Source organism: Rhinopithecus bieti, unplaced genomic scaffold (assembly GCF_001698545.2).
Source record: "Rhinopithecus bieti isolate Rb0 unplaced genomic scaffold, ASM169854v2 scaffold_18644, whole genome shotgun sequence".
Lineage (NCBI taxonomy): Eukaryota > Metazoa > Chordata > Mammalia > Primates > Cercopithecidae > Rhinopithecus > Rhinopithecus bieti.
Genome location: NW_016809656.1, coordinates 1844826 through 1872555, shown reverse-complemented (window position 1 = coordinate 1872555; position 27730 = coordinate 1844826).

Here is a 27730-nt window from a genome sequence, read left to right as displayed (position 1 = left end):
GGTGACATGCTGTGAAGGCTATTAATGCAAAAGCTACTGAAAACAACTGGCATTTTTAACTGTTACGAGATGAAAGCCATAAAAAAGAACAGTTTGTGTCTCAAATGGTCATGTTATGAAGTTTCCATGTAAATAAGAAAGCTAATTATCTATTTAGTTAAGGTCTAGAGGCTCAAGTGCCCTGTCCGTCATGTTGTAGTTCTGAGGTGTGTGTTTCCTAGTTGCAGTGATTTTGCCCCATATGTTTTCTCATCCCTAATCATAAGTCAGGGGCCTTTAGAGGCTGCCTCTACTCTTTCAGACAAGAAAGTGCTATTTAGTGCACTGAAGCAGTAACTTACTTAACACTATTCTGGTGACCTATAACGGCTGATGCAGTTTCCAAAGATAGTTAACTTTCAAACAAGCGGTATTTCACTGACTATTTAATAAGTACTGCTTCAATAAACTATATAATGATGACCTAAAAGATGTAACGCTCCTGCCAAAATTTTGGGAATCAATGGGAATACGGCAATGGTGTTTTCTCAACAAGTCATATTACGAACATGACGACCCAGTGCTATCCTGACCACAGCAACATAAATATACAATGCTTTAAAGTAGAGTTTAAACTTATTTTTATGAATTAAAAGCATTATAAAATCAAAACTCTACCTTGGGCTTAGAAACAGCTAAATATGTGCTGATTAATTAAAAATGCAATCTACGACCTGCATCGCATTATAAGGATGAAGCTACAGACTTCAAGTCTCAAGTTCAGGGTAATTTTTATTTTCTAAATCCATCCTATTTCTCATGTCTGCATTACATAATACATGCTTTCAAGTTGGTATTAGTAGCATTTAGTAACAGAAATAAATTTAAAATAACAGTTCTTGGAGAAGATTTTACTCTATTTTTTGATATTTAAACTAGCATCTAATGTATCCCAATTACATTAGATTGGGATCACATGATATTAATGTGATTCAATCTAATTACATTAGATTTACATTAATGCTTGGAATAATTTTACAACTTTGTATCAAATAATTTTGTAGTTTCTACAAATCAAATATAGTTAAGGCTGGGGCTAAGAACTAATGGTCAAACCCATCAAGTATTCTCTGTTAATTCCCACAACAAAGTATCAGACATTTACAATCAAACTACCACAAATCACCTGAACCACTCTCCTCACACCCAGACTTCATTTATCCGTAAACATAGTCACAGTTTATTTGAGCTCTAAAGTCTTATGGTTGCCAACATATTTAATAATCTTCCTTTATTTCATTCCTCGATGGCCACCACAGGCCTTCCAGTCATATCTATTCAAATGAAACTAAAAATTTATAAGGATTAAATATATAGGTTTAATAATCACAGCTGTCAGTCTCTTTGGGTAATGGGCACTTTACATGCTTGTTTCCTTCAGAAGCTGTCCATGAAGCTCTTGGAGCCCCAAAGTAAGGGAGCTTTGCTTACATTATTTAAATGTCATTCTCCACGGATTTTTCCAAGGGTTCTCCTCACACAGCTAGCTTATTCCCATTGAATAACATTACTGGAGGTTCCGTTGCAACAAAAGGGTAACATACAGATAAATTTCCACAATAGATTGTTTTTTATACCAGTGCCTTTACAATAGAGTTGGATGAAGAACAGGGTATATTAGGGTATTATTAGAGACCATGGACTCCCTCCCCATCAAAAAGGTAGAAATTAATTTACACACTATGGTTTGTAAACTATTTCAACTGATTTGTCAAAACCAATATACATGTATGAATATTCTAGATGCTCCTCAACCTTCATTTAACAAACCTGTCCTATTCCAGTCACATTCTTTAGTCTAGTGATTTAAATTTGATTAAAAGAAAGGCTGATCAAATATTTTAAATGGTTCAAAAGAAGAGATCAATTTTCACTTTCCTTTATCTATATTCACAAGGGTTTACAACGGCATGTCTTGCATCTTTTCACAGTTTCCCAAACCAAATATAAATTCAATTACTATTTTCTGAGTGAAAAACAAATAATTAAATAACAAAGCATCAAATTTATTGAAGAATAAAGACAAAAAGTACTTCATTTTATATTCATCTGATTTATTTTACATGGTTACGTTAAATCAGATAAATTGTTATTACACTAACATTTCCTAGCTTAAAGGAAGGAGTTGGGAATAACCAATAATTGATATATTTTAGGTTGGTGCATTAAAAGTTACATCAAAAACAGCAATTACTTTTGCACCAACCTAGTATTTATAAAATAAATCAGAAAAACTTGGTTCATTTGCTGCATAATAGTAACAATACTCTAAATAAATACTGGGTTCTTTGGTTAAAAGTTTCCTCCTAAACTATCTATATCAAAACTGTATTGATAGCAGAAACAATCTATGATATCTTGCCACTTACAGATTTAAAGCAGCGTGAAATGATGCCAAACCCTCAGCATCAGATGAATCCTAGTATACATTTTTTATTGCAGTCACTGTTGATGCCCTTCCAAAGTGCTATCAGCAATCTTAAACTAGGTCATATTTTTTCCTGTTACTACATTGGATTTCACAAGAAGTCTTTTGAGATTGAAGGAGGATGATGATGATGATGATGATGATGATGATGATGACGTTGATTTCGTGTGTGTGTGTGTGTGTGTGTGTGTGTGTGTAAAATTCAATTCTGCACCGAAAAATCTGTCTGAAGTATGTAGACAGTACAAACATTCTTCAGAGCTTATCACTCCAAGAGTGCATTTTGTAATATTGGAAGCAGTTGTAGTGTATCTTCTGCATGTGAACTTTTAAAATAAATGTGCTGGCTTATCAACCTTAACACAGAAGCTGAGCAGTTTCCTGTTATTCACTCAGGTAATGAACCTACATAATAGGTAGTCCTCCCCTGGGCAGAGCTAGGTTTGCATCTTGGCCTTCCTCTTCCTTAAATTTTAAAACATATTGTATCAGCTGCCATGCAGCAACATGAGTTTCTAACATTTTCAGAAATGAAATCTCCAGTTCAGCCTCTTTCAGTGGCAAATAAGCAGCCATAACATTTTGTAAATTCTCCCTCTGAAATCGCAGAGAAGAAACTCGATATACTCACCAATGACCCTTATCAAATAGCAACTCTGTGGAACGCTCTTTGCCTTCATAGCCTCTCTGGAGGTTACTAACTCTAATGGGAAGGCAATGTACCATTGGCTATTATTCTTATCAGCGGAGAAACTTGAAGAACGATGCATTCATTAATTCTGTGTTCTCATTGCAGTGTATAAAATCCCAGTGGAACTCCCTTTACTTCCCTTTGGAAATTAATTGTAGTTTTTGTTATCTGTTTATAGTAGTGGCTTAGATGCTGGCTCCCAGAACTTTTATGAATCTTAAACCATCAATGTGAATGATAGTTCATTTTATTTACTCTGAGTTATTCTCATAATATTCTTTTGATGTAATTTTATTAAAAAAAGAGGCCTTATTTACTTTTCCTGAAAAGACAAAGCAGTTTTCATACTGTTTCTGAAATCCCCATCTTTACCAGAAGGATTGTTACTACGTTAAGAGGAAAAAGACTTTTACAAAATAATGGTTTTGGTAATTGAAAATGATAAATATGTTAAGCCTTTTTTTTCCGCTGAGATAAATTAATTAATTAGGTAGTACATCTAATCGCAAATAATGCAGTCATAACTCTACTGGACTAAACACAAAATGGCTTAGATAATTAATTAATCTGAAGCAGGTAGTTAGGGATAGTAATGATAGCAATTTGGATGTTGAAAAATATCAGAATTAAGATCTTTGAAGTTCTCTTGATCTTTTTTTCTCGTAAGATCAAAATAACTGCTATAATTCCGGTCATCACATTCCATTTTAGACAAGAAGGAAAAGGAAGGGTAAAGAGCAAAGGCTAATTTAGCCCCATGACTTTTACAACTAAGTGTACGTCTTCATTAAATGAAGAGAGATATATCACCAAGTTCTCACAAAAGGCAATTTCATTAAATAACATCATTGTTCAATGTAGATTTTATTTTCTAATGTGTGTGACTTAAATCGTTGATAGAAAAAAATACATTCTACTATAATGACAGTAATTCTTAGCTATTTGAATTATGTTATTTCAGTTATGTATAAGCACGTGGATTCACAAGAATCGTAACATCATCATGCATATCTTTGAATAAAAAGGGTTTATAGCTAAAATGTTTATTATTTATTTTATTGTACCTCTATATTCACAGTTATGTTTATGTGTGTGGTACTTTCCAGAATTTAAAGGCTGTTCCAAAGAGAGTGATTTATAAGCTGACATACACACTTCAGGGAAGGATTTTTTCTTCTTCTCATGCATTGAAAATACAGTAAAATATTATAATCTTTTCCAAAGTACTTTGAAAATAAATTGTAAGCAGAAATCATTATTAAATAGGAAAAATACATATCTACACATTAGGTTGATCTATTATCTTTCATTTTAGTACCTTATAAACAGGTTTCATACTGTATCTATATATCATGCATTATGAAGGTTGCACTCTTTGTGACAGGTATTTTAAAGTTAAATGTCGTATAAAAATTGCCTACACTTTCTATTATTATCCTCCATATATTTTCTTCCTAAAAAAGTATTTGTTAAGGCTACCCATAGTCTCTTTGCAGATTTAGAAACTGCTGTACAGAGTACTTGAAAGTGCATGTTAGTTACTGGTGATGTGCCCTTTAAAATCCATTCACCTTTCTTGTGTTTTGGGTCATCTATTAAATGTTAATGTCCGTATCTTCTTACTTATAGACAACGTTGAGTGTCTATAAAAATAAAGAGTAGAATAATTTGTTCATTCATTCATCCAACAATGTGTTCAGCACTAATATTAAACATATATATTGCTAGTCAGTATAATACGGTTATGAAAAATTCGTCCAATGCCAAATTAAACCACATGCATACACAACTATCTTTAAAATGACAAAGAAGTTACAAGTAAGTTCAATGCAAGGAATCTTCTGAAGACATAAAATAGATACCTGATAGCTAAGTAGTTGAAATTGTGCGACTTGTAAAGAGAATCCCCCTCAATGTTTCCTTTAGCTGAATACGTCTATAATTTTTATGTGATTACTCATGTAACTTGTTATCTGGATTCCCAGGGCACATCAGATGATAAACAAGCACTTTCAAGAGCCTGGGTATATGGTATTTAATTTTAAATGATATATTTCATCTGGATGCTAGAGTCACAGTGAAGATGCAAAAAATAACTAATATCCTGACAGTGAGGGAGGATATAGGACTCAAAAGAAATACAGGCACAAGGTTAAAAACATCCCTGAAAGCAATTTCTGAAAGCAATTTAATGTAACAACGAATGTCACATTCAAATATAATAATAGTTCCAAAGACTATAAACATATATTTAGGGCTTGAGAGACTGATTGTGTGGCTCCCTATTCAGGTTATATACCTACTGACAGCAGAAGGAAATGTGTATTTTGCTAAATACAAAATACATATTTACATTTTAAATAAATATTTATCATAATATTTAATATGTCATTTGTTTTCAGCAGGTAGCTATGTGGAAAACATACTTTAACATATTTAAAATTTGTCAAAGCTTTAATAAAATAAATCATCAAAATAACTAAGTAAATTCAATTAACTAACACTATATATTTATATATTATTTGGTTTTAAACTAAATTTTAACTTCGGATGACTACTTATTAGCAACGATTCTCATCTTCATTAGCATAACCTATGTTTTCACAGTCATTCTGTCAAAAAATAATAACAGTCATTCTGTCAAAAAATAATAACAATAACCTGAGATCTTCTGTGAAATCATCTTTCTTTTTGATGTGCTGTCTGAATCTGCAGGAATTTGAACAATGTACATTCAACAATTTGTATAGAAGTTTCTATGTGAAAACCACAGTTAACTGGCATCATAAATCCAATGTGTTTATAATAATATATTAGTGTCCCTTTTAAATTTACTGTCCCTTTTAAATTAATGCCATGGGCATCTCCCTTGCTAGCCACCCTATTAAACTGGCTCAACACAGAATGACTCAGGCAAGACAATGTCTCATACCAATAAAACACATGAGGTTTATCTAGGCATAAATAAATCCAAACAGAACCACTAGGTAACTTCATGACTCACATCGGACAATTATAAGTAATTTATAACTAAAGACTTCTTAAAAACCTTAATTGATGGAATAGAAATTTTTAATAGTACCCACTTTTCAGTTAATTTGTAAGTAGTATATCAGATGTAGATGTAGAGTATACTGTGCTCAAGAAAATAGTCAAACTGTGTTCTGTATTTTCTACGATTGAATTTGAGTTGGAATTATGATTTTTTAATATGCATTCTAGAATACGTAATAGAATATTTAAAAAAACATATTTCTGTCATTTTACAAAATCTGACTTGTACTCAAGGACATTTCTTTCGTTAAGTCAGGATCTTAAATGAGCAATTAACTACTCAGTCCTTAAATGTTGAAAAGTAAAAACTATCCACTCATTAAAATATACGTTGTACATAAGACTATTCTTTTAAATTTCAAATACAGAATTAAAAGTGGAAAAATATATATCATGTTGTGGTTTGATGACTGAAAAAGGCTTTGAGAAGAAAATGGACTGTAAGTCAACTTCAGAAACAGAGAACCTTAACTTGAATACATAAAAGAATCAATAGTGAAGCTTGATATGAATCAGGATTTCATATAAGTAGTTCCGGGTTATAAAGCAGAAATCTGAATTTTCTAAGAGCATTGCAGAAGATTCTGCTGCAGATGAACTCCAGTCCACACTCTGGGAAACACTGCTTTAAAAGGTAAGTTAAGCGCACATGAAATATACAATGTAGGACCCATGAAAGGCAGGCATAAAAAACGTGAAACATTTCAGTGCAATAGCACTTCAAAGTATGAGAAGGATTTTAATAGCTATTTCACAGATTAGGTTGATTAGATTAGATTCTGGTGTGTCTTGAACCCACAGCTATGCATCCTGAATTTAATCTTATAGTTCATGGAGAGCTATTTTGTTTCTGCAAGAAAATTTTTATTCAGGAAGTAATTTAAAATTAATTTATTAGTGTCTCCCTGGTTGGGTATGGAAGAATACATGTGAAGTCAGAAAGATTAGTAAGAAAATCAGAGCAATAATAAATGAAGGGATGGAATCCTGATCATCACTGGTTTAAGGGTAGTGAAAAATAAATACATCACTATGGTTGAAGAAGTGACCTAAGTTGGTAAGAGTTTATTCATATATAGAAAGCAAAAAAAAAAAAAAAAAAAAAGATAACTCACTTTAAAATATAGAGTCCATAAATTGAACGTGTTCCTTATTTTTAAAACAAAAAAAAACTAGGTTCAGTTAAATTAAAAGAATGTCCATTTCAGACAGATTTTTACTTCCCAGAGGATAATCCAGAAGAATTGCATTACTATAGTTTGGAAAGTAATTAGGAGTAACTAAAGGGTTAAAAGTATTTTTCATAAAAATAAGAATCAAAACATCAAGATGACGTGTTGGTTTTGAATGCATTAATTTACTTCTACTTTATGTCTATTTTTTCTGCTTCAGATTAATCTTAAATCTTCCCTATGTAAACCAGCATATCTCTTAGTAAGAAAGAAGGAAGAAAAAAAGAAAGGGAGGGTACAGGGAAGAGGAGCGGGAGAAAGGGAGAGGGCAAGAAAAGATGCGTGTTGATTTTCCTCCACTCACTTCTAAGTTTTATGTTCCCTAAGAGCCTCGTTCCCATACAGCACAACTCAGAATCCCCTAGACAGCCATGCAGATAACTGGATCACAGGTGGATATGGTAGTATATTCTGTTTATGAATTGTGTTTATGAATTGTGTTGTTTATAAATTCTCAGTTTCCACTCACCCAACTTCTGAAACCAGCTCCCTGTTTCTTTTGGAAGCCATCCTGCCCTCATATTCAGTCCATGGAACTTAAGTCCACCCTGTAACTCTGCTCAAGCTGTGCATACATAATCCATGCCGGATCAATTAATGCAAGTTACTTTTGAGTCGCATTTACTAGTTCACAGATATGTTCACAGCCTAGCTAATGTGACTATATTAGTTTCTCTTAACTGCTGCAAAAAAACTAAAACAAACTTGGTCACTTAGAATACCAGAAATGTATTATCTCACAGTTCAAGAAGCCAGAAGTCCAAAATCAGCTGAAATCAAGGTTTCTGCTGGGCTACAGTTTCTCCTAAGTCTTTAAGGGGAGAATTTGTTCTTTTCCTCTTACAGTTTTTTTGTAGCTGTCTGTATTTGGTGGCTTCTGAAATCATCACTCTAACCTCTGTTTTCAAGACCTCATTACTTTCTCTTCTTCTGTATTACAGTTCTCTCAACCCTCCCTCTTATAAGAATGTTTATGTTTGCATTTGGAGCCTCTATAATAATCTACGATCATCTTTCCATCCCAAGGTCCTTAACTTAATCACACTTGCAAAGACTTTTCCATACAAAGAGTCACAAATTTCAGAAACTAGAATATGGACATCTTGGAGGTCCATTATTCAGACCACCAGAGTGACCATTTCTCAATATTTTACTTTAAAATATTTGGGTAGTTGGATCATTTTGGCGTTAAGTTGGAATGATTGGAAGATAGAATGAAGCCTCTACTGTTTCAATTAAATTAGTAACTGTTAGAAGAGAATCTGAATGGAAATTCAGTCCCGATACTGAATGAGGGAAAGGAGAGAACAATCCTGAAATCTGGTAGTGTAATTTTAGCACCAATAGCCAGCCATGTCTGATGTCAACACTATCATTTTGATTTTTCAGAATGACAATTCCTAAATTCCTTGAATTACTTTGTTACTCCTGCTTCTGCAATTATTTAAGCCACTTTGCAATTTAAATATAGATGTTTTACTATTCTGTCTGTGTTTTCAAATAAACTTTCCTGAAGTTTTATTTGCTGGGAACTGATGTATGTAACCTAGAATTAAGGTAATTCAGAAAGAATATTATATGTACATATACGCTTCCAAAACATAAATAAAAGGATTGCTTTTTCCTTCCAATTTGCCTCTCTTTAGTCATCTGCCAACATATCTGGAAATGAAACAAATATAGCTCAGTATATTTTTTATTATCTGCTAACTCCTATGCTCAGAAACAAAATAAGCAAATCAATACTGGCTCTTCACTAAATATAGAATGCATGAATCAATACTACCCAGTTCCAGACAATGCAGGCTGCTTAGCTTCATGACACTGTTATGCTGTCAAGAAAGAAACAATCCTACAAGAGGGTTTATCCTGACTTTTCTATTATACACATTAATCTGTTTAATTTTTGATTTTTTTTCAACTCTCTGAAGAGTAAATCTCAGTATGATTACTATACTTGTTATTGACAAACTGTTATAGCTAGAGTCTCTTGGTGCCTGTGCTAGCCAGAATAATGACTCTCAAAGAGGTTCACGTCCTAATCCCTGGTATCTGTGGCTATGTTATTTCACATGACAAAAGGGATGTGTTATTTGTTTAAGTATTTTGAGATGAAGGATCGTATTGAATTACCCAAGTGGACTCAATATAATTACTGAAAAAAGATTGCAATATACTACTCTGTTAGTGGTGAAGATGGAGGAGGCAGCTGCAAGTCGTGGAATGCAGTCAACTTCTAAAAACTGGAAATCACAAGGACTCCCAATGCTTGAAATATAGCTCGCTGAAACCCACATTTGGACTTCTTTCCTATAGAATAGTAAAATAATTAATGTATGTCATTTTAAGTTAATGAAATTTTAGTACTTTGTTAGAAAACCAAAAGGAAACTAATACAGCACCCCACCCCAGATCACAGTGTAGGTTGGTGTCCCATCCCCTTGTGGTTGTTGGTGCAGTTAGATACTTAATGTCCCCATTGTGTAAACCTTTAGGGAGTGATACGGTTTGGCTGTGTCCCCATCCAAATCTCAACTTGAATTGTATCTCCCAGAATTCCCACATGTTGTGGGAGGAGCTTAAGGGGAGGTAATTGAATCATGGGAGCTGGTCTTTCCTGTGCTATTCTCATGGTAGTGAATAAGTCTCATGAGATCTGACAGGTTTATCAGGGGTTTCTGCTTTTGCTTCCTCCTCATTTTCTTCTGCCACCAACATGTAAGTGCTTTTCGCCTCCTGCCATGATTCTGAGGCCTTCCCAGCCATGTGGAATGATAAGTCCAATTAAATCTTTTTCTTCTCAGTCTCAGGTCTGTCTTTATCAGCAGTGTAAAAATGGACTAATACAGTAAATACAGAGTGGGGCGTTGCTAAAAAGGTACCTGAAAATGTGGAAGCAGCTTTGGAACTGGGTGACAAGCAGAGGTTGGAACAGTTTGGAGGGCTCAGAAGAAAACACGAAAATGTGGGAAAGTTTGGAACTTCCTAGAGACTTGTTGAATGCCTTTGCTCAAAATGATGATAATGATATGGACAATAAAATCCAGGCTGAGGTGGTCTCAGATGGAGACAAGGAACTTGTTGGGAACTGGAGAAAAGGTGACTCTTGTTATGATTTAGCAAAGAGACTAGTGGCATTTTTGCCCTGCTTTAGAGATTTGTGGAACTTTGAACTTGAGGGAGATGATTCAGGGTATCTGGCGGGAGAAGTTTCTAAGCAGCAAAGCATTCAAGATGTCACTTGGGTGCTGTCAAAGGCATTCAGTTTTAGAGAGAAGCAGAGCATAGAAGTTTGGAAAATCTGCAGCCTGACTATATGTAGAAAAGAAAAACCTATTTTCTGGGGGGACATTCAAGCCAGCTGCAGATACATAAGTAATGAGGAGCCAAATGTTAATCCCTAGAAAATGGGAAAATGTCTCCATGGCATGTTAGAGACCTTTGAGGCAGCCTTTCCCATCATAGACCTGGAGGTCTAAGAGGAAAAAATGGTTTTGTTGGCAGGGTCCAGGGTCCCTGTGCTGTGTGCAGTCTAGGGACTTGGTGCCTTGCATCCCAGCTGCTTCAGCCATGGCTGAAAGGAGCCAACATAGAGCTTGAGCCATGACTTCCGAGGGTGCAGGCCTCACCCTTGGCAGCTTCCATATGGTGTTAAGCCTGTAGGTGCACTGAGTAAAGAATTGGGTTTGAGAACCTTCACCTAGATTTCACAAGATGTATAGACATGCCTGAATGCCCAGACAGAAGTTTGCTGCAGGAGCAGAGCTCACATGGAGAACCTCTGCTAGGTCAGTGGAAAAGGGAAATGTGGGGTTGAAGCCCCCACACAGAGTCCCTACTGGGGCACCACCTAATGGAGCTGTGAGAAGTCCACCACCCTCCAGACCCCAGAATGGTAGATCCATCTACAGCTTGCACTGTGCACCTGGAAAAGCCACAGACACTCAATGCTAGTCTGTGAAAGCAGCCAGAAGGAGGCTGTACCCTGCAAAGTCACAGCGGTGGAGTTGCCCAAGACCACAGGAACCCACCTTTTGCATCAGCATGACCAGGATTTGAGACATGCAGTCAAAGGAGATCATTTTGGAGATTTACGATTTGACTGCCCCACTGGATTTTGAACTTGAATGGGGCCTGTATCCCCTTTGTTTTGGCCAATTTCTCCCACTTGGAATGGCTGTATTTACCCAATGCCTGTACCCCCATTGTATATAGGAAGTAACTAACTTTCTTTTGATTTTACAGGCTCATACATGGAAGCATTTTCCTAGTCTCAGATGAGACTTTGGACTGTGGACTTTGAGATTAACGCTGAAATGAATTAAGACTTTGGGAGACTGTTGGACAGGCATGATTTGTTGTAAAATGTGAGGATATGAGATTTGGAGGGCCCAGGGGTGGAATGATGTGGTTTGGCTGTGTCCCTACCCAAATGTCAACTTGAATTTTTCTCCCAGAATTCCCATGTGTTGTGGGAGGGACCCAGGGGGAAATAATTGAATCATGGGGGCCAGTCTTTCTCATGCTATTCTTATGATTGTGAGTAAGTGTTATGAGATCTCATGGACTCTATCAGGGGTTTCTACTTTTGCTTCTTCCTCATTTTCTCTTGCCACCACCATGTAACAAGTGCATTTCACCTCCTGCCATGATTCTGATGCCTCCCCAGCCATGTGGAACTGTAAGTCTGATTAAACCTCTTTTTCTTCCCAGTCTCAGGTATGTCTTTATCAGCAGTGTAAAAACAGATTAATACAGGGAGATATCCTCGAATGATCAAAACTGCCTAGCCCTGTGGTCCTGGCACTTAAGTTGCACCCCATCACACTGGTAGCAAAACTTTGCAGGCACTAACTCACTAGAGTGGAGATATATATGACCTATTTCCCTGTCACAGTTGTGAACCAAATCAACAGTTCAAATTGCATTCTAGATTTCCCCATGAAATCAGCTACCTCAAAATACATTTTCGCATGGCTGCTTTGCCTTCTGTGTTCTGCTTCTCTCACTCTTTTACCTGTTCTCTAGGGAGCATTCATACAATAAATCACTAGCATCCAATTACCCAACTCAAGTTCTACTTTGGGAGAACCACCTAAAACAAATGCAAATTGCCCCTTTTTCTCGGTCTTATGTAGGTCAATGTCTCTTCACAGATACTCTGTATTCTTAGAACACTCCAAAAGCTAGGTAAGGCAAGACATTATTATGCTTTCAACATTTTCACCAAATTCAAATTCAAACAAAAGGCTAAATAGGTTTTGTAAGCTATTATTTTCTTTTTCTTTATATCTAACTAGGTAATTTTTTAGTCAATTATATTATCATTTATATACTTAATTTTACCAATGTTTGTTCAATCTCTGCTTAGAATAACTACACACTATACACTATATAACATTCAAATGTGGCAACTATGATTGCTGCTTTGGTGGTTCAGTGGTAGAATTCTCCAGTGAGACAACTTTTTATGTCAATTTTAAGAAAACGTATGAATAAAATTTGCCAGCACCACCCGATAAAACTGAAAATACTTAGCATTCTTTAACAATGTGAGTTATGTTAAAACCACTTAGTAAGTCTCTTTTTCCTCTATTAGCATCAAAATTGCTTCATAGAAAAAAATTACCTACATATTCAGGCCTTATATTAGAACTAGTAGTCTTAGCAGTCATGGAAACAAAAAATTGGTAGTTTTCAAAGACCAGTGAACTCATTTTCAGAAATTATATACCTCACTCTTACAGAATTACTAAAATATAAATGCTTTAATACATATCAACTAACATTTTCAAAAAGTAAAACAAGCCAGGTGTGGTGGCTCATTCCTGTAGTACCAGCAATTTGGGATGCTGAGGCAGACAGCTCACCTAAAGTCAGGGGTTTGAGACCAGACTGGCCAACATGGTGAAACCCCATCTCCACGAAAAACACAAAAAATAAGCCTGGCGTGATAGCACATGCCTGTAATCCCAGCTACTGGAGAGGCTGAGGCAAGGGAATCTCTTGAACCCAGGAAGCAGAGGTTGCAGGGAGCCAAGATTGTGCTACTGCACTCCAGCCTGGGCGACAGAACAAGACTCTGTCTCAAAAACAAAAACAAACAAACAAAAAAGGAAAACAATACAACGTACTGAAGAAGACTTGATTCAATAGAAAAAAATTTGTCCACCAAATATTAAGTGTAAAAATTAAAGAATATTAAAATGTCAGTTTTGGTTACTGGTGTTGTCTGAAAAATAATACCTGTGTTGCTAGTTATGGCAATAAGCAAAAGGAATAGGAGAATACATTTAATTACTTGACCTTTGTCACAAAAAATTTGTAATAAGACTAGATTAAAAATCATATTAAATGTTGAATTAAATTAGAAAATATTAGGCATGGAATAAAAAACTTCACATTTTTAATATTTTGCATTGGTGAACAAAGCAGAGGTGATCATATGCATAAAGTTTCAATCTGGGATTACTGACATGACTATATTGAAATTAGAAAGTACTAACCAAAATAAAATAAATTATTGTTAAGGGATATTATTGCATTCCTCTACCCAAAAGCAAGTTTTGGAGTTTTTGTACAATATTAAAAAAAAGGATCATAATTTGTGTATTCAGAACAAAGTTAACAAAAGGAATAAAAAAGGAGAAAGTTTGTATTAGCTCAAAAAATTAAAAAAACCAAATAAAATAATGTGACCCTATTACAAAGGTTTTAGTTGCAATTCCCAAGACTTGAGAATAAACAGGAATTACAGGAATTATGTAGAAATTAACTCAATTTAGTCATGCTGTTTACATTCCTAGAAGCAAGCAATAGTAAATGTTGACAGTTCAGGGCTTTTATTCTTTATTTTATTTTTTTGTACTTCTTCCTTACTTTAATTTCTGCCTGCAACTCTCCTTTCTGCCTTCCTATTTTGAAATCCCAAAGGGGAGAAAACATACTGTCTCAAAGATAAAACAATTTCAAGATTGCATATCACCTTTTATGAAAAAAATAATTTGCATTAAAACATTTAGGTGTTTTAAAATACAGCAAAGCAATACACAGAAATGTTGAAATTCCTTGACAAATAGAAATGCTTCAAAGAATAGTGCTTAATAAACATTAAATTGATAAAGTCTGTTAATAACACTGATAATAACCACTTTGATATATTCTACCTATATATTTAGAATGTTAATTAGATAACAGAACCATGCTGGTATAGTGAGATCTTTACCAGAAAATTATGATTTCTCTCAAGCGATTATTTTTAATAATAGATTCCTTGTTTCTCATTTTTTTATGTGTACTTAAGTACTTCTTTTATTGTTTTCCTGCTGGGGACTTGATTATGCTGGCAGCTTTATATATTTCTTTGTATTGTTAAAGCAGACACAATGCTTTATGCTTATATATGGAAATGACTCTAAATATAGGTTAAGAGGCTGTTTTAGTGCTGTCTTAGAATACACCAAAAACTAAGTAAGACATTATTGTGCCTTCAACCATCAGCACTGGGGATGTGCTCTAATAAAGTATTCTTTAAATACAACTTTTAAGGTTTATTTTCTCCTTTTATACTACTTAATTTCTCTTTACAATAAGAACCATTTGTTTTAATTTTCTATGACAAATAATAAAATCACTGTTTAGATTCCAGGTTTTTTTTTAATCAGAATATAACAAAATGGAATGCCTAATGTCCATTGAATATTCTCCAGTTAGTGTTCAGCTTGTCTGGGAGCCTTTGAATACAAATATTCTGTGGAAGATGGACAAAATTGTAAGTAGTGGCAAAATATCCCTAGAATTTTTCCAGTGTTTCTATCTATGGAGAGTAGAGAGTGTTACTACAGGACTGCCAGTTTTGTATGCCAAGTGCATAGCAACAGACCAATAAACTGGGAGTGGGATTGCAGCAGAGAAAGGGATTGTTAATTACAAGGTGCCCAGCGAGGAAACAGGAGGAATTCTCAAGTCTCAAATCCATTTCATTGAGGGGTTCTGGGGAAGGGTTTTTAAGGGTATTTGTGAAGGGTGAGGGCCTGGAAAATTTGGGGTCATAAATTGGTCAGGTAGGGGGATGAAATTGTCAGAATGTGGTAATTGCTTCTCTCTGAGTTAGCTTTTTACTGGGCTCATTAGACCAGCTGGTGTCTGTCAGTATCCAGAACCTACAGAAGAAGCTCACATAGAGGGTTTATTGTCCCACAATGTCTTAGATTTTACTTATAGAACCAAAAAAAAAAAAAAAATACCAAGAGTTTTGTGACAAGGGCCACACATGATCCTGGAATGGTAAATAACAACAAGCAACAGGGAAGAGGACCAAAAAGGCAAGCTGGCTTAATGATTGCTGCTGTAAGCCTAGTGGATTTGTATTTTTATAATTGATTTTATAACATTTTCCTGAGGTGATTTCAAGAACAGTGTTAAAACAAACATTCATCAGATCTAAGTTGGTTTTTTGAAAGTTGGTTTGCAACCGTAAAGGCATTGAAAAGCTTCCAACATTGTATAATTACAAAACTTTTGAAATAATGTTTTAAAAATAACAAAAATAAACTGAATGCTATTTTTTTTTATAAGAGTTTTGTGCTCATTGCCCAGGCTGGAGTGCAATGGCATGGTCTCTGCTCGCCGCAACCTCCGCCCCCCGGATTCAAGTGATTCTCCTGCCTCTGCCTCCCGAGTAGCTGGGATTACAGGCATGCACCACCATGCCCAGCTAATTTTGTATTTTTAGTAAAGACAAGGTTTCTCCATGTTGGTCAGGCTGGTCTCAAACTCCCGACCTCAGGTGGTCTGCCCGCCTTGGCCTCCCAAAGTGCTGGGATTACAGGTGTGAGCCACTGCACCCAACCTTATTCTTATGTTGCTTATTCTTGTGTTGGAACCTCTTTTAGTGAGTTCAGGCTACTGTAACAAATGCCATAGACTCACTGGCTTAAACAATAAACATTTATTTCTCATTCATCTGGAGGCTGTACATCTAAGGTCAGAGTTCCAACACCTCTCCTTGTGGCTTGTAGGTGGCCACCTTCTCTCTGGGTCTTCACATGGTGAAGAGAGAGAAAGCATCTTTTGCATGTCTCTTCTTATAAGGGCACTAATGCCATTCACAAGGGTTCCACCCTCATCACCTAATTACCTCCCAAAGGCTCTACCTTCAAATACTATCACAGTAGAGATCAAGACTTCAATATATGAATTTAGGAGGACACAGATATTCAGTTCACAGCACAATGTTTCCTTTATTCATACATTTTTTATTAGTACAGTCTCACGAGGAACAAGAAATGAATCTGTTTCAACTATGCCATTTTAAATGTTTCATTTAATCAGTCAATGTTACATCTACACAATGAAGAATATATAAAGTATATGGCTTCTGTATCCCGGCAGTAGGAAAATGGATAAGCCAAAATTTAAATACCTATACTACAAACCAGATAATACAAGGCAATCTGATGCCTTTAATTTTAACCTAGGTTTGAATCTTGCACATTTCTCTGGCTTATATTACAGAGAAACCTCATAGTCTAGCCTCTGATTACTAAAATATTCCGGGCTTCTTAAGGGAGAATCGGCTCCCTTCTCTTCTGAATGTCTCTCGAAGTATTAAAATTACAAATTATTCTGCACTGCTACATCATCCATTTCTCTCATCTTTTTCCATCTTCCAAAATTGTGTTGATATCTTCTCTTCAGTGCTGCCTCCACTGGAGATTTGAAGACAAGATGGAAAGAAAGACAAGCTTAACTAGAGGTCTATATTTTTAAACAATGGGCAAATTCAATACAGAATATTGGATGGATTGAGATGAGCAAATTTTGATATTTATACCAAACCATATCCCTCTCACTTTTAAACTTTTTCACAAATTTAAAATACTTATGAAGAAGCATGAATTCAACTAAAGATATAAACTATGTCTATAATATACACAGCCTGTTTTTTCAAGCCCAGAAACTTGAAAAACTTTTTATTATAAACAAAGCATATATCTATTTAGTTTACACATAAACTAAGTTTATGTGTGTGTCTGTATATATATATATAGAGAGAGAGAGAGACAACATATAAATATTTAGTATGCTACAATTCTTTAGGTAATATTATTTAGATAATATCACATAACATAACTATTATTATTTAAATTATAAAATGATAATTACTTAGTATAATATCTGTATAGTTTTATTTTTACACTTTTCTCCAAGTAATTACTTTGAAAATATAGTGTCAGTTTGACACTTATTCTTGGAATAGCTACAATAGCAAAAATAATTGTCAGCAGATTGTATTAAAATAAAGAGGCATAACAGAAAACAGTGTATAAACATAACACGTTTATAATTCCTTAGTGATTCTCTGTTTTTAGAAGGTACTCATCTCAGCTACAGTTGTTACATCCTTCATTTTTTCTGGACAAAGTAGAAGACATTAGGTGTTATCTTTGCTTTCTTCACAAACCACAGCATCCCAGCTTTCCAAGAAAAACGTCTCTCCCGGCTGAGTGCCTTGGCTCATGCCTGTAATCCCAGCACTTTGGGAGGCCAAGGCATTTGGATCACGAGGTCAGAAGATTGAGACCATCCTGACCAACACGGTGAAACCCCGTCTCTACTAAAAATAAAATTAAAAATAAATAAATAAATAAAATTAGCTGAGCATGGTGGCAGGTGGCTGTAATCCCAGCTACTCAGGAGGCTGAGGCAGGAGAATCACTTGAATCCAGGAGACGGAGGTCGCAGTGAGCCAAGATCGCACCACTGCCCTCTAGCCTGGGCGACAGAGTGAGATTCTGCCTCAAAGGGAAAAAAAAAGAAAACAGAACAAAACAGAAAACAAAATGTCTCTCCTTTGAATTGATAGGAAAACTTTGGATCAAAATAATTAAAAGGCGTTGATAACTAGAAATCAAGAATTTACTTGAGTATCAATGCAGCACCCTTACATTGGTGACTGTTTTCCATATGCTCCTGTTTTGAACTACTGTGCCTTCCCTTTCCAGGAATGTGGTGTCTCCTCAGTAATGGCACTTGCCTTATCAGCTCTTGATTATGGTCCACTGTTTAAAATAAGGTAAAGGTAAGCTGGTTTTTTTGCTCTTGTTAAAGCAGTTTTAGTTTAATTTTCTTTTTCTATGACTTTGCCTGCTCATAAAAAACGACACTATATGTTTCCATTGGCACCTTATTTTTACCCATAAATAGTCTACATTTATTCTTTTCTTCATCATCTGACTACTAACTCCCAGATGAGTATTACATTATTTCAGTTTAACTACCTCACAGATGATCAAAGTTAATCTGACTAAATACTTGAATAGGTAAAAAAAAAATTTAAAAATTAATCAATTATTCAAAATCCCTCAAATTTGAATATTTAAATACTGATGTTTGAATGTCTGAATGATTTTAAATATTTTAATAATAAATTATAAATTTCATACTGATCAAAATATACATTAAGAGGGCTTTTTATTTTGATCTGATGAATGGCAAAGTGACTTCTGTATTTGAGAGATAAAAAATGCTTATCATATTCCAATCAAAAGCTAACTTTTGTTAACAGTATTCTTTCTACACTTCCAAATGATTCTGCAAGTGTTTACATTCTTGAAATATGCCATGTATATGTTAGGTCTTAGATTATAGCCATAAATAAACAAATATGCTTGCTCTCATGAAGACCTTGTTCTGGTGTTAAATAATATTAATTTGAAAAAATGTAAGTAGTAGACTGTTAACATTTTTTGGTTGTGTCCATTTTTGCATGTGACCATGAAAAGTTATATCATGAAAATCCTGATTACTAGTAATTTTTAAGCATAAGTGAGTCAAAATTAGAGTATATTTGATTTGGATTTCATATTTAAAGAAAACCTGAAAAAAGCAGCATTTTATAAAAAACATATTGATCACCTAGCAAAAGAGAAGCTTTGCAACAATTCCTTTGCTAAAGATGCTTTTGACAAAGTAAAATTGGAGAAAATTCTTTCATCATGAAGAGCTTATTATTGATTTCCTTTGTCAGCCTTCTGAGTAGATTTTTCTCCAGCATCCACAAAGCAATTATTGATATCAAAGGGATTTCTTTTGATGCCAAAAGTCAGCTATCAAACATATGGCTTTGCCATGTAAATGTGTAATTAACTTTTCCCTGAAGAGTCAAGAAAATGTAGCAGTAGCTACTGTATATTTTTAAGCTTTTATAAATGCTAGAATATTTTTTTAAAATGCCTCTGGGCCGGGCGCGGTGGCTCAAGCCTGTAATCCCAGCACTTTGGGAGGCCGAGACGGGCGGATCACGACGTCAGGAGATCGAGACCATCCTGGCTAACACGGTGAAACCCCGTCTCTACTAAAAAATACAAAAAACTATCCGGGCGAGGTGGCGGGTGCCTCTAGTCCCAGCTACTCAGGAGGCTGAGGCAGGAGAATGGCGTAAACCCCGGAGGCGGAGCTTGCAGTGAGCAGAGATCCGGCCACTGCACTCCAGGCTGGGAGACAGAGCGAAACTACGTCTCAAATAAATAAATAAATAAAAATGCATCTGAGAAATTACGCATTTCTTTTAGTAGTGAGAGGTGAAGCCAGCTGGGCTTCTGGGTATGGTGGGGACTTGGAGAACTTTCATGTCTAGCTAAAGGATTGTAAATGCACCAATCAGCACTCTGTAAAATGGACCAATCAGCACTCTGTAAAATGGACCAATCAGTGCTCTGTAAAATGGACCAATCAGCAGGACATGGGCGGGGCCAAATAAGGGAATAAACGCTGGCCACCCCATCCAGGAGCAGCAACCCACCTGCATCCCCTTCCACACTGTGGAAGATTTGTTCTTTCACTCTTCACAATAAACCTTGCTGCTGCTCACTCTTTGGGTCGGCACTGCCTTTAAGAGCTATAACACTCACTGCAAGGGTCTGCGGCTTCATTCCTGAAGTCAGTGAGACCATGAACCCACCAGAAGGAAGAAACTCTGGACACATCTGAACATCCGAAGGAAAAAACTCTGGACACATCATCTTTAAGAGCTATAACACTCACCGCGAGTGTCCGCGACTTCATTCTTGAAGTCAGCGAGACCAAGAACCCACCGGAAGGAATAAATTCTGGACACATTTTGACAACCACGAAGGGATTTTTGCCTATCACCAAGCAGTGAGTACCGTCAGACCCCTTTTGCTTGCAATTCTGTCCTATTTTTCGTTAGAATTCGGGGTCTAAATAATGGGCACCTGTCAACCAGTTAAAAGCAACTAACATGGCCTCCAGACTAAAGATACAGGTGTCAGGCTTTCTGGGAAAGGGCTCTCAAACCCCAACTCTTTGGATCTGGGAGCATGGTTTGCCTGGAACCAGCTTCCACTTTTCCTGTACTTCCGGGCTGAGCCAAGGGTTGATAGAGAGGAAACCATTCAGCTCTGGGGTCCCAAGAGCAAGTTGGTTGGCCCTGCAGCCTTGAGCAGAAGTCTCAAAGTCATGTCACCCAAGCGAGACTCACCCATCTATCCTATCTATCCTGACCCTTGCCTCCTGGGTCCTAATGCCTTTCAAACAAACTTCCTCTTGCCTCTCTTCTCCGAGGCTAGTCCCACTTCTAAAACCACTGCCTGTCTCTGGTGCTTTAGTTTATCCTATAAGAATGATTTCTAGTATAAACTCCAGGACTCTATTCCCTTCTTTAGGCACCCAGGCTCGCCAATGAGAAAGACAAAATTTTTGCCCAAAGCCCCATCACAGGGGGTACTATCTGGAATTTTAGGATCCCTCCTCAGACAAGCAGGCCTAAAAAAAGCTATTCCTGAAGCTAGGATATAAGGAGCTTCAGAAATGGTATCTTTCCTATTCATATAAGTGAGGACAAAAGGCATCATTCTTCCAACTCTGGAGATCCCTTCCCTCCCTCAGGGTATGGCCCTTCACTTCATTTTTGGGGCATAACATCTTTTATAGGACAGTGGTAAGGTCCCAATACTAACAGGAGAATGCTTAGGACTCTAACAGGTTTGTGAGAATGCATCAGTAAGGGCCACTAAATCCAACCTTCCTCAGTCCTCCTTGTGGTCTCGGAGGAAAACTAATGTTTCTACTGCTGCATCAGTGAATGAAACTATTCCAATCAGCAGGGTCCAGGGACCACTGCAGGTTCCTGGGCAAGAGGTGTTTTTGCTGCTGCATTGGTGAGCACAACTATTCTGATCAGCAGGGTCCAGGGACCACTGCAGGTTCCTGGGCAAGAGGTGTTTTTGCTGCTGCATTGGTGAGCACAGCTATTCTGACAGCAGGGTCCAGGGACCACTGTGAGTTCCTAGGCAAGAGATGTTTCTGCTGCTGTGTGGGTGAGCGCAACTATTCTGATCAGCAGGTTCCAGGGACCGTTGCAGGTTCTTGGGCAAGAGGTGTTTCTGCTGCTGTGTCATTGAGTGCAACTATTCCCATCAGTAGGGTCCAGGGACTGTTGTGGGTTCTTGGGCGGGGGAGAAACAAAACAAACCACAACCTTGGGTGGGTTTTTCTTTCAGATGGGAAACACTCAGGCCTCAACAGGCTCACCCTTGAAATGCATCCTAAGCTTTTGGGACCAATTTGACCTGCAAACTCTGAAAAAGAGGTGGCTCATTTTTTCTGCACTATGGCCTGGCCCCAATATTCTCTCTCTGATGGGAAAAAATGGCCACCTGGGGGAAATATAAGTTACAATACGATCCTACAGTTTGACCTTTTCTGTAAGAGGGAAGGCAAATGGAGTGAAATACCTTACGTCCAAGCTTTCTTTTCATTGAAGGAGAACCCACAACTAGGCAAAGCTTGCAATTCACATCCCACAGGAGGACCTCTTAGCTTGCCCCCACATCCTAGCCTCCCTATATCTTCCCTTCCTATTAATGATAAGTCTCCTCTAATCTCCCCTGCCAAGAAGGAAATAAGCAAAGAAATCTCCAAAGGACCACAAAAACCCCCGGGCTATCAGTTACATCCCCTTCAAGCTGTATGAGGAGGGGAATTTGGCCCAACATGGGTACATGTCCCCTTCTCCCTCTCTGATTTAAAGCAGATCAAGGCAGACCTGGGGAAGTTTTCAGATGATCCTGATAGGTATATAGATATCCTACAGGGTCTAGGGCAAATCTTTGATCTCACTTGGAGAGATGTCATGCTATTCTTAGATCATACCCTGACCTTTAATGAAAAGAATGCAGCTTTAGCTGCAGCCCAAGAGTTTGGAGACACCTGGTATCTTAGTCAAGTAAATGATAGAGTGACAGCCAAAGAAAGGGACAAATTCCCTACCAGTCAGCAAGCCATCCCCAGTATGGATCCCCACTGGGATCTTTACTCAGATCATGGAGACTGGAGTCATAAACATCTGTTGACCTGTGTTCTAGAAGGACTAAGGAGAATTAGGAAAAACTCATGAATTATTCAATGATGTCCACCATAACTCAGGGAAAGTGAGAAAATCCTTCTGCCTTCCTCAAGCAGCTATGGGATGCCTTAAGAAAATATACTCCCCTGTCACCCAACTCACTCAAGGGTCAATTGATCCTAAAAGATAAGCTTATTACCCAATCAGTCATATATATCAGGAGAAAGCTCCAAAAGTGAGCCCTGGGCCCTCAACAAAATCTGGAGGCATTATTAAACCTGGCAACCTTGGTGTTCTATAATAGGGACCAAAAGGAACAGGCCCAAAAGGAAAAGTGAGATCAGAGAAAGGCCACAGCCTTACTCCTGGCCCTCAGACAAACCTTGGTAGTTCAGAGAGGACAGAAAATAGAATAGGCCAATCACCCAACAGGGCTTGTTATCAATGTGGTTTACAAGGACACTTAAAAAAAGATTGTCCAATGATAAACAAGCTGCCCCCTTGCCCATGTCCACTATGCCATGGCAATCACTGGAAGATGCACTACGCCAGAGGACAAAGGTTCTCTGGGCCAGAAGCCCCTAACCAGATGATCCAACAACAGGACTGAGGGTGCCTGGGGCAAGCGCCAGCTCATGTCATCACACTCACTGAGCCCCGGGTACATTTAACCACTGAGGGCCAAGAAATTGACCTCCCCCTGGACACTGGAGTGGCTTTTTCAGTGTTAAGCTCCTGTCCTGGATAGCTGTCCTCAAGGTCCATTACCATCCAAGGAATCCTGGTACAGCCTGTAACCAGGTATTTCTCCCACCTCCTCAGTTGTAACTGGGAGAACAGCAGCATAAGTGACAGGCAGAGGCAGGGAAAGACCAGCAGAAAGGAAAGAAAGAAAGAGGAAGTCAGAAAGAGAGAAAGAGACAAGACGTCAAAAAGAAGAGAAAGAAAGAGAGATGGAAGTAGTAAAGAAAAAACAGTGTACTCTATTCCTTTAAAAGCCAGGGTAAATTTAAAACCTATAATTGATAATTGAAGGTCTTCTCTGAGACCCTATAACACTCCAATACCACCTTGTTGTCAGTCTAAGCAAGGGCATAGCCACAAAGCACTGAGGCCACTGACAACTGGTAGCCTTCCCATCAAAAGTCCTTAACCCAGCAGATTTCCTAAAAGGGGATCTAAATCTTAATTAATTACCATACAAAGGTCCAACCAGACCTAGGAGGAACTCCCTTCAGGACAGGAGGATAGATGGTTCCTCCCAGGAGATTAAGGGAAAAAGATACAATGGACATTCAATAACTGATAAGGAAACTTTTGCGGAAGCAGTTAGGAAAATTGCCTAATAATTGGTCTGCTCAAAAGTGCAAGTTGTTTGCACTCAGCTAAACCTTAAAGAACTGACAGAATCAGGAAGGAGCCATCTATACCAATTTTAAGTTAATATGGACTGAACGAGGTCTTATTAATAGCAAAGAATAATCGAAATCCCAAACTTACAAGGTTTTCAACAAAAGTAAAGTTTGCTAAAAGTTAACAGTGTAATATGTATTATCCTACTACTGTACACTCTCAAAGGATTTCTCAGACAGTTTGCAAGAAATAATGAAATCTATCCTTACTCTATAATCCCAAATAGACTCTTTGGCAGCAGTGTTTCTCCAAAACCACTGAGGCCTAGACCTCCTCACTGCTGAGACTAAGAGGACTCTGCACCTTCTTAGGGGAAGAGTGTTGTTTTTACACTAACCAGTCAGGGATAGTACAAGATGCCACCCAGCATTTATAGGAAAAGGCTTCTGAAATTGAACAATGCCTTTCAAACCCTTATACCAACTTCTGGAGTTGGATGACATGGCTTCTCCCCTTTCTAGGTCCCGTGGCAGCCATCTTGCTATCACTCACCTTTGGGCCTTGTATTTTTAACCTCTTGTCAAATTTGTTTCCTCTAGGATTGAGGCCATCAAGCTACAGATGATCTCACAAATGGAACCCCAAATGAGCTCAACTAACAGCTTCTACCGAGGATCCCCGGACCGACCCATTGGCCCTTTCACTGGCCTAAAGAGTTCCCCTCTGGAGGACACTACAACTGCAGGGCCCCTTCTTTGCCCCTATCCAGCAGGAAGTAATTAGAGCAGTCATTGCCCAATTCCCAACAGTTGGGGTGTCCTGTTTAGAGGGATGATTGAGAGGTGAGGTCAGTTGGGCTTCAGGGTCAGGTGGGGACTTGGATAACTTTTGTTTCTAGCTAAAGGATTGTAAATGTACCAATCAGCACACTGTAAAATCACACCAATCAGCACTCTGTGTCTTGCCAAAGGATTGTAAATGCACCAATCAGCACTCTGTAAAATGGACCAGTCAGCAGGACATTGGTGAGGCCAAATAAGGGAATAAAAGCTGGCCACCCCAGCCAGCAGTGGCAACTGCTTGAGTCCACTTCCATGCTGTGGAAACTTTGTTCTTTCATTCTTCACAGTAAATCTTGCTGCTACTCACTCTGGATCTGCACCACCTTTAAGAGCTGTAACACTCACCGCAAGAGTCTATGGCTTCATTCCTGAAGTCAGCAAGACCACGAACCCACCAGAAAGAAGATACTCCGGACACATCTGAACATCTGAAGGAACAAACTCTGGACACACCATCTTTATGAGCTGTGACACTCACCGTGAGGGTCTTCAACTTTATTCTTGAAGCCAGCAAGACCAAGAACCCACTGGAAGGAATAAATTCTGGACACAGTAGGTCTCTTCATGTTCCAGTTATTTGGGTTATGAAGAGAGAGTCTTTATTGTAAAAGCTTCCATTACACTGCAATGGAAATATATTATAATAACAAGGGTAAGTCCATATGCCATGAATTGGCAACATCTGTTCCACCTCCATTCTATGGGATATGAAGGAATAGTAAATGGAGAACCTTGATAAATAGTAAGATGTTAAGGAATAGCATAACTCTACAAAAATCAAATTCTTTATAGTGACATAATTAAATCTGATAGCAGAATGACAAGATATTTAATCCACATATTATAATTATCTGAAAGTTAAGAGTTCAATCAGTCTAATAGTAGTGTGTATGTGTATATATTAAAACAACATCAATTTATTTGAGTTATTTTACTGAATTAGCAAGGTGTACCAAAATATCAATACAATCTTTGTAAGGGCATATATTTGAAACTTAACATCGACAATTAAAAAAAAAAAAAAAACCAACCTAGACTATATATAGGGACTTTATCATGTAATGCAATAGTTAAAATTGTATACTAATTAAACACAATACTACAGGGAATATAGAAAAATACATATTATACTTTTTTTAATGAAGTAGCTTTTTCCTGTTTCAACACAATTTTCATTTACCTAATGGTAATTATAAAGTTGTATCAGGGATTAAAGGCACAAATTTGAAGACAGAAGCCAGAAATCAAATTCAAATTTTACCATTGACTAATTGTATAACTTTGGGCAGGTAACTTAAACATTCTAAGCCAAAACTTAATCATCAAACCTAGATATGATTGCAAATTTATCATGCTATGTGCTTATAAACACAACTAGTACACCACGAATAGTCAATAAATATTAACTATAATAGTTTCAGCTGTAGGGGACATGGGTTGAGCAAGAGTGAACAAGATAATATCTTCTTTAGATTTTATAACAGCAAATTATAAAGATGTTTAGTATCAGTTGTAGGAGTTTTGATTTTTTGTAAGATGACTAGTTATCATAGACTATTTTAGGTTAGGCAAATTTGACCCAATATTAGAAAAAAGTTCAGTGAATTGATAGGAAAATTTTGGATCAAAATAATTAAAAGGGACTGATAACTAGAAATCAAGAATTTGCTTGAGTATTAAAATAATAAGTTAGAGGCAACAAGGACTTGCTTCAGGAAGAAAAGAGAATGAAAAGCAGGGTTGAGGTTTGTCTGCATCAGAATGAACAAGATTTGATGACTGGAAGTAAATGAAAGAGCCAAACATGAGGACCTCAAGGTTCAGTAATTAGGAAAACAGTAACGTATTAACAGAATCAGAAATACTGAAAAAGAAAAAAAAATAGAAGAAGAAAAGAAAAAGAAAATGAAAATATGGGCTAAATGGAAATGAATAAAGATTTATGTTAAAATGTTGGTATCCTCTAAGTTCCTTGATCATATACCATCTAATAACTGTTCAAACGTATATTAAACACTGAGTAATGAAAATGAAAACAGAGAAAAAGAAAAAAAAAGCAAGTTAAGAAATTTACTCTACAAAGTTAAATACTTTAAAAGGTTAAGGTGGAGAAGGATGGAGAAAATGTCATTGTATATGGATACTTAAAATGTGATGATTGAGATCCTTAAAGTGGTTTCAGTTGTCTGATAATGAGGAAACAATATTAAACAGAGAGGATGTGATGAAAAGAAAATTAGTGTTTATATTTTAAGGAACTATTTTTAATAATTAACGTAATTTAAAAAATTGTTTAAAAAAAGTGGAAGAGAGTTCACTTACAGTGTGAAGAAAAAAGACAAACAGATAAAATGGGAAGAAGTAAAAATAATATGGGTGGACACTGACACAGGGGAGGCATTGGTACTTCAAAATAGGCTCCACTTTATTTTAAATAGAGAATTTATGTTATGAATACTTCTAAATAAAATATGAGTTGACTTATAAAAAAGAAAAATCAGGCACTATACGTTTAGTAAACTAAAGTGTGTGCTAAAACAAATGGAAGAGATGGATATGTTGGAAGAACATCGAACCAGAAAACCTAGGATCAATTTAGCACAAAGTTTGTTCGAACATTTCTTCAACATCAAGTAAGAGGAAAATATATTACATTACAAAATGCTCATTTTCTTTTCTTTCTTTCTTTCTTTTTTTTTTTTTTTTTTTTTTTTTTTTTTT